This window comes from Solanum verrucosum, unplaced genomic scaffold (assembly GCF_900185275.1).
Source record: "Solanum verrucosum unplaced genomic scaffold, falcon-dt-bn FXZP01000886.1, whole genome shotgun sequence".
In the NCBI taxonomy this organism is placed as follows: Eukaryota; Viridiplantae; Streptophyta; class Magnoliopsida; order Solanales; family Solanaceae; genus Solanum; species Solanum verrucosum.
Window position 1 is genome coordinate 103,648 of NW_026019777.1, and position 9,532 is coordinate 113,179.

Here is a 9,532-nt window from a genome sequence, read left to right on the forward strand (position 1 = left end):
ACTCAAGAAGATCAAGGTTAACCTTTTTATTTTAGAATGACTCAAGAGCAACATGATAAGGAAAGAGAAAGGGATGAAAATATCAAGAAGATGTTTGCCCAAATGGATCTACTTCAAGAGAATGTGTTAGAGGATCTGAAAAATCCCAAGGGAACAAGTGGAGTGTTTAGAGTTGAGGAGAGTTCTTCCTCGGGTTATTCAAAGCTAGAGGAGAATCAAACTTGGAATTACAAGAGGTACGAGGAGGGTTTCCACCCACGCTATTTACAGCTAGGTGGGAATCAAGGTCAGAACTTCCACAAAGAGGAAGAGCAAAGAATATACTATCAAGAATGGGCTGAGAAAAGTGATTATTGGAGAAGAGAGGATGAGCATGATGAATACCACAATCAATCAAGTGAGAGCCCAAAGTCAAATGGGAGTGCAAGTAGTCCGTGGGTGGAAAAAAGATGTGGTTATTGTTTAAATTATAAATAATTACTTTACATAAAAAGCAAAGGACGGCGTCTCTATATATATTAAATAAATAAATATTAATTATATATATGGTGCAAAAATTCGTGAAAAAAAGTGACGGACTAAAAGATACCGTCCGTCACTTTTTGTAAAATAATTTAAAAAATAATTATTTTTATTAAAAAGCGATGGACAGTGTGGCAAATGGCGTCGATTTTTGGAGTGACACCGTCCGTTGTTTATTAGCATTTTTTAGTACTGTATTTTCTACATGAACTTTACAAAATTCAGATTAATTATCAATTTAAACTGTAGGGGCTTGCAGGTTCACACAATGAATGCACTATCCCTTGTCTCACAATTGTAAAATAGAAAAGAACTTGGGTTGTACATGTGCATCTCATATCTATTGTACTGTATTAATTAAGTGAAACAATTTGATTTTCTTGTTTTGTAATTGGTTGTGTTCTCATGCATCATCTCTTTTAACTAAACAAATGATAAAGGGTAAGTATGATATGTCTTTGTCCCCCAATTATAAAAATTTAGAGATGGAAAAGTGAACAATTTGGACGAAATCAAAGAGATTAAATCTTCAAGACTCTATCTTTTAGTTATTCCAACAAATAAATAGAAATATATTGCTCTTTCTTCACTTATGTATTGATGCTTATCGTGACCAATGACACTATCCTTCGGTATGAGTGTCTACGATCGTCGATAATATACCAACCCAACCAAGGGTTGGGGTCGTATCCCAAGGGAGCGGTTTTGAGAATTGATAGAGAAATAGAATTTACATTATAACAAGTCGTAGCTAAAGACATTTGTGATAAAAGACATTGTAAATTAAGGGGGGCGACACAAAAGTGTCAAATATCAAAAGAGGGTTTTGTAACAAGTACTAAAACAGCAAAATAAACCAGAAAATCAAGTATGGGGAAAGGTTCTTGGGATGTGACCGCAATATAAGTTGAGATAAATTCTTGGGTATGTGCTTTCGATAGGAAATTTGCAAATCAATACTAACTAGGCTAATCTTTAAATGGAAATAAGTTCCCTCTCTAGCAACTTACCCCGTTTCAAAGGCGTTCCTCTCGGACACCCATTTGCCACATGAAGACCAGCCTACGCCTTACCCCACTCACTCTCTCGAGCTGAGTGTTAGGATATGGCACTAGGGCTCACCCTCTCAGGCTGAACCTCAAGTCGACCCATTCCTTAGGCCATCAGTCTAGTGGTTTTGGGTTCGCGACCTCCCTCTCGGTCAAGCTGAAAACACATGGGTGGCTTTGTTATTGCAACTACAAACCCTTTAGATTAAACCACAACCACTAGGTGAAATCACCATTAAAATACATCTAATGTATCAGCAAGCAAGACCTAACAAGAATATCAACCCATATTTGCTATATCACACCTCAAGAATGGGGGTTTTTAGCCACACATCAAGAAATAAGAAATTATACCTAACATGATAATGAAATCAACTGGGTATAAGAAATTAAACCTTAAATTAAGCAAGGGGAAATTAATAGAGAAGACCTACTTCCATCTTGGGGAAGAAGAACTCCTTTCTTCAAGTCTCCACAAAACCCTCTCTAAACTTGAGAGAAAAATATCAGCTAAAGTATGTTCTAAAGTGAAAATAATAATAATAATAATTGTTTCACACTAAGACTACAATTCTAACTAGAATTTATAGTTTTCACAGATTGTGTTGCGGAGTATTATTCCGCGACATTAGTCGAGATCGCCGATGAACTCGGCGATCCTCCTTTTGGTCATCTCATCACCTTCAGTGTCTTGCCTTTACCATCCTCACATTTTGGATCATTGGGCGGTACAGTACTGCTTCGCGGAACTGATCGGCGACTCGCCTACTGCTCTTTTCCTCGCCTTTCAATTCGCTTCCTTCAAGGCTTCGCGTATTGGAACGAAGGGCGGTTCGTGTCGTTTCGGTGACTCGTCAAGTTGAACTCGGCGATCCGTAAGATTCCATTTCTTGTTCTTTTCAACCCTATTTGCTTCATTTTGCGCCTAAGTGTCCATGCTTCTGCTAAAACTTCAAATACCTGAAACTTCAACATTTTAATCAGGTATTGAGATATAATAGGGCATTAAAAGATACTATTTCTATTAAAACAAAGCCCTAAATGAGTCCAATTTGTGGACTCATCAACAACCCCAACTTAAACTTTTGTTTGTCCTAAAGAAAACTCAAGTTCCGCCGTTCAAAATGGGTGCCTCAAATAGTGCTACACAAGACTAAATCATGAATTCACACAACAAGACTCAATTTACTTATGCAAGGATCAATTGTGTACTCAAAGATTCAAATTGTGACACACCATCACCAAAGATTCTCATGCTCGCAATACTTGCTACTTGTGCAAGTTCAAGCTCAACAAAAAAATCTAAATGCCCTCACACAAAGAATGATTCCATATTCACACACAAATATGAGTCAATTTATGATCAGGAATCAGATACAACGCTCACACTCAAAAAGAGGAACACAATGCATGTTTTCACCCATAGGTTTGCCCTTATTTTCTAATTGACTTTCGATCCAGCTTACTCAAGATCAAAAAGCTCTTTCTAAGGCTTGTAACGGGGCTAAGTTCAAAGGTATGGTCATTTAGGCTTAGTGACTTTTTTCTCGTGAGATGTGGTATTTTCAAAGCATTCCCTTCTTTCCTTTTATCACTTCTTTTTCTAGTGCTTCTAAGTCATCCTTTTATTCACTCCCCATGAATTTCTTGGAACCCCAATATCCTTTGTACTTTATTCGACAAATTTCTTTTTCAATCTTTTTTCTTTAAGGGCTCCATTGTTCTGCAACATGGGTAAAAGAGGACTTTTCATTGCACTTCTTGACTTCTCCTTTTCCTTTTCACCACACCCCCAACCTGGGCTTTCTGTCCTAAGTTGGCTATTCACTAAACCACAAATCAAGTTGATTATAGGTAGTGGATCAAGTAAGGTCTAGGGTTTATCAAGGTTCTTCCAAAGAAAGGTAAGGCTCAAAGGTGTTCAAAATAGTTTCATACGCTCACAGGTAGGTCACAAAAAGACGTATATGTCAAATTGCCTCACACTCTTTAAAATTGCCTAAGATCATCTCAAGAGTACACATTTCTAAATTGATCAGACAAACAGGAAAAATTCTAGGTTTATTCATGCAAGGTTCAAAGTAAGCTAAACACACAAGTCATCGATACTTCAGTCAAGCAAGACTACACATGTTTGGTAGTGTGCAACGGTCATCACAAGAGAATCAATTTGATAAATGATTAGTCACAACGAGATGCAAAAAGTGCACATATTGTCTATGTAACTTCATTTGGCCTCGTCGTAGCCGTGCATTCATGTTTGTTAAAATGAGAGCACTATTCAAGTCATCAGTATCGATCGAAATCGAGACTTAAATTTTTGCAAAAGAACAACCACATTCAACTCACGAGGGGTAGCAAAAATGTGTGAAAAAATTTAAAATTCTTTCTGAAGGATCAAAATTAATTTTCAACTAAAACAACAGGAGCCATAAGCTCAAACATCCACAAAAAGAAACAGTATTTAAAACAAAGTTTAGAGGAAACCAAATAACCCAATTTCATGCGCAAAACAACAAAGTATTCACATAAATAAAAAGGTGAGCATTACCCCACCCAATGAAAGAGTGTTTGTCCTCAAATGCAAGTAAACAAAAATATACCAACAAGTAAGATAGGAAAAGACAACGCGAGAGAGGTAAGGAAGGGTCCTGTCTATGCAGTCTCTCTATCTATTGGGATATCAATGCCCGGTGGATCATTCTGAAGTAAAACAATGGTCCCTGGAGCATTGTCATTTTGGTCTCCACTGTTTGCCTTTGCCTTAGCCTCTGTAGCAAGATTTGTTGCAATCATCTAATCTATCTCCTGAGCTGCTCTGAAGGCATGTATTGCATTAACTAAGCTCCGATCACATGGGTGGACATTAAGATCAAAAGGAATTCGTCTCTTTTCCCTAGCTTCCTTGGTGTACTTTCTTTGCCTGGCCATCTCGGCACTCTTTTCCACTTTTCTAAATTCTCGTGCTCTTACATGCCTGGGTGGGTCACCTCTCCCTGCAACTTTTGGTCTAGCCATTTCTGCAACCACTTCGAGGATAAGTTAAATAGTAATTCAAATAAGAGCAAAACTGGTGTTTCTATGTGTGTAAATTGAAGTACCCATGATACAAAAGGGGGGGGCGAAAGGTGAACATGGCTCTTTCGACGAGCCGCAAGGTGTATTATGCGAACCAAACTGGCCGCTGAGAGTCACAGTTCAATCAATACATAAAAATAGAAGAAAAGAATGAGATGGGACTGTTAGACGAACTGCTGAACAATTCGACAACGTTTCCTCATTTCGTCGATCAACTCATTTTGTCCATTATCAACCCCACCTTTCAATTTCCACCCAACAACCCCAGTTAATGTAATCACACATATATAACTCAATTTAAGTGAAACTGATAGAAACTTCTATTCCCACCATGTAACAATTTAACTCAAAACATAGCTAAGTGGAAATTCCTCGAATCATACAACACATACCACTTCACAATCGAAAATATATGTAACCTCATTGACTCAGAGACTCAGCAGAGGTTTAACACTTTAGTCATTATGCAACTGAGTGCAATTTAAATATTTTTACACGCGATGTTCAGACTACTAACCTTTGATGTTGAATAGTTGCTAATGAAATTCTAGGCATCAATGCAATCCAAATCGGCGCACAAATCAATGAGCCACAATATTTCAGTAGTGCAATAAGTATAAAAATAGAGTGCAAGTGTGAATTTGGTAGGTGGAAGAAGTGACAAAAAATTAGTGACATAGGACTTTTAAACCTGTGGCTTGCAAAAACCGTCCAGTTCTTTCCTGTTCAGCGATATAAATCGAGTTCGCCTAATTATTCGGCGACACACCAACTGTTTAATTAGTTTGCCAAATGTCACAGGATCTGCAGCTCCTGTGAAGAGTTCAACGACGGTCTATAATGCAATCGCTGACATGGTCGGCGATGCGCCACAACTCTTTTCGAGACCACCGAGTTGCACAGTATTTTGGCTGACAATGCTTTGTGTTAGCCAGCGGATAGAACTGTGTTCGCCAATTTTTTCAGCGATCTGCCAACTGGATTTATTGCTTGCCTCCATAACCTCTTTCAATCAACTCCTTCGTTTCAACCTATACAAACAACACACCATTTTTTTCTTAAGATAAAATAAAGAAAGAAAGGGTTTTGGGTTACCTCCCAAACAACGCCTTAGTTAACGTCGTGGGACGACGCAAGTCAGTAGTTATGCTTCATCCTCAGATTAGCCCATGTTATAATTAGGTGAATCCTGGGCGAATGGTGGGTAGTGGCATGATATCAAATGGCCGATTTGAGCATCCTGCAGCTGGATGGTCATGGAGTGAGAGGTTGATGCTTCATTTAGCATTGCAATATTTTCCTTCATCTCATTCAACATCTCTTCTTGTGCCTTCATTTTCTTTTGAATGAGTGAAAGAGCTTCATCTCCTTGCACACCTCCCTGCTTCTTTCCATGACTACAGTCACGGAGGGAGTTGTACTTTTCTTTACCCATGGTTTGTACTTCCGAATATCTGACTCGGTTGGACAGATCATCCGACTAGGTAATTACTGTCTCCCACTCGTGCTTCTTTTTGGCTTTTTTCTGGTTGCTACCATGCCATCAAGGAGTTTTTCGACGACTTCATAGTGCTGGTATAGCATGCCCCCCTCTCATCCCATGAGATGAGCATGGTTGCAGCACTGCTTGAAACTTCAACCACATTTCCTGAATTGTTTCATCCCTTACCTGTTTAAATTTTAAGTGATTTTCCTGAGGTTCAGTAGTTTTAGCAGGGATGATTTGTGTGGTATCCATAATGATCATCCATCGTTTGTTCCCTGCTGTGATTTTCAAACAAGCAAAGCAAAACTACAACTAAGATTAGTAAAGCTAAAACTATGGAAAACATAAATTCTTGCCAATGATCCTTGGGATTACAAACAATCAAAAACTCAAAGAAAAAAAAACTGAGTAAAGTTAATAATCTACAATTAATAAGACAGAAATTCTAGTGAACTAAAAATTCTCAAAAACACCACTCCCCGGCAGCGGTGCCATTTTGATGCTTATCGATACCAACGATACTATCCTACGGTATGAGTGTTACGATCGTCGATAATATAGTAACCCAACAAAGGGTTGGGGTCGTGTCCCAAGGGAGCGATTTTGAGAATTGATAGAAAAATAGAATTTACATTCTAACTAGTCGTAGCTAAAGACATTTACGATAAAAGACATTGTAAATTAAAGGGGGCGACACAAAAGTGTCAAATATCAAAAGGGGGTTTTCTAACAAGTACTAAAATAGCAAAATAAACAAGAAAATCATGTATGGGGAATAGTTCTTGGGATGTGACCGCAATATAAGTTGAGATAAATTGTTAGGTACATGCTTTCGATAGGAAATTTGCAAAATAATAGTGACTAGGCTATGCTTTAAATGGAAATAAGTTCCCTCTTGGGCAACTTACCCTGTTTCAAATGCGTTCCTCTCGGACAGCCATTTGTCGCATGAAGACCGGCCTACGCCTTACCCCACTCACTCTCTCGAGATGAGTGTAAGGATATGGGACTAGGGCTCACCCTCTCGGGTTGAACTTCATGTCGACCCACTACTTAGGCCATCGATCTAGTGGTTTTGGTTTCGCGACCCCCCTTTTAAAAAAGCCAAAAACACATGGGTGTCTTTGTGTTTGCAACTATAAACCCTTTAGATTAAACCACAACCACTAGGTGAAATCACCATTAAAATACATCTAACCTATCAGCAAGCAAGACCAACCCATAATTGCTAAATCACTCCCCAAGAATGAGGGGTTTTAGCCACACATCAAGAAATAAGAAATTATACCTAGCATGATAATGAAATCAACTGGGTATAAGAAATTAAACGTTAAATTAAGCAAAGAAAAATGAATATAGAACACCCACTTCCAACTTGGGGAAGAAGAACTGCTTTCTTCAAATCTCCACAAAACCCTCTCCAAACTACCGAGAAAAATATCAGCTAAAGTATGTTCTAGAGTGAAAATAATAATAATAATTGTTCCACACTAAGACTACAATTCTAACTAGTATTTATAGTTTTCACAGATTGTGCTGTGGAGGATTGTTTGGCGACATTAGTCGAGATCGCCGATGAACTCGGTGATCCGCCTTTTGGTCAACTCATCGCCTTTAGTTTCTTGCCTTTAGCATCCTCACATTCTGGATCATTGGGCGGTACAGTGCTGCTTCGCCTAACTGATCGGCGACTCGCCGACTGCTCCTTTTCTCGCCTTTTGATCTGTTTCTTTCAAAGCTTCGTGTACTGGAACTAAGGGCGGTTCGTCTCATTTTGGTGACTCGCCAAGTTGAACTCGGCGATCCATAAGATTCCATTTCTTGTTCTTTTCAGCCCTATTTGCTCCGTTTTGCGCCTAATTGTCCATGCTTCCACTAAAACTTCAAATACCTGAAACTTCAGCATTTTAATCAGGTATTGAGATAAAACGAGCATTCAAGGACACTATTTCTATTAAAATAAAGCCCCAAATGAGTCCAATTTGTGGACTCATCATGTATACACTAGTAAAATTACTCGCGCTTTGCGCGGGGATTTAACATCAGGAAGTTTATAAAATAATACTTAAAACCTATAAAAAGAAATATGTTGATCTTTCTTCACTTATGTATACATTAGAACAACTCTTCAAACCTAACCAATCTTTGGTTCGTTGAAGCTGTACACAACAACATGTTCAATGTCTCTATTGAAGCCTTTTTGTTATGCAAGTTTTTCTTAATAATACGACAAATGAAGACAAAGATATTGTAACTCTTAAGGTTATAGAAAAGAGAATCAGAGATGTAACATATAAAGCAGAAGGTAAAGTTGATTCAAGCCTAAGAAGCATTGTTTTAGCTGATATAGAGAGGGATGTCACAGACTTAGACTTCAACTAAACTGTATGTAAGAAACTCATCAACTTACGATATTTTCATGATCTTGTAATATTTCTTGCTTTTTCTTGCTTTGTTACAAATGAATGCTCTCCTATGTATACTTCCCACCTAAGGGCTAAAGTGCAAACACAAATTGCTATACATGTCCCTACATATTTACAAATAGGCCACTCTTCTAGAATTCTCTACAAGTCTAGGCCATCCAAGTAATATTCTACAATCTTCTTCAAAGGTCTCTGAGACTCTAGACTCTTCCAATTAAGGCTAAACTCTCAGCAGTCAAATTTTACTTGCCATTAAACCAATCCCTATGATCATTGCAGCTGATTTGTTTGAATGGCAAGTAAAATTGCTCCTTGAGGTGTTGAGAAGACATATCAAAGCTATAGGTTGGACCATCACTGACATAGTGGGCATTCCTCTTGGCATTTGCACTCACAAAATTCAGCTTGATAGTGAATGTAAACCGAGTGTTGAACATCAGTAGAGATTGAACCCACCAATGCAAGAGGTGACAAAAAAGGAGATATAAAGTGGTTAGATGCAGGTGTGATCTACCCTATTACGGATAGCAAATGGGCAAGTCTGGTACAATGTGTACCGAAAAAGGAAGGCATCACAGTAGTCCTAAATGAAATGGGGGAGCTTGTGCCTATTAGGCCGGTAACCGAATGGCGAGTATGCATGGATTACTAGAAGTTAAACTCGTGGATTGAAAAAGATCAGTTTCCCATGCCTTTCATGGATCAAATGCTGATCGACTTTCAGAGAGTGGATGGTATTGCTTTTTTGATGGCTACTCCGGTTATAATCAAATCTCCATTGCTCCAAAAGACCAAGAGAAAACTACCTTCACCTGCCCATATGGAACTTTTGCCTTCAAATGTATGCCGTTTTGGTTATGTAATGCTCTGACAACATTTCAACTGGGTAAGAGTAATTTAATCTTTACAATGCTTCAATTTGAAGAAAATTCGAAACCCACTTCCAAAATCTCCAAATTGAATCCCTCAAA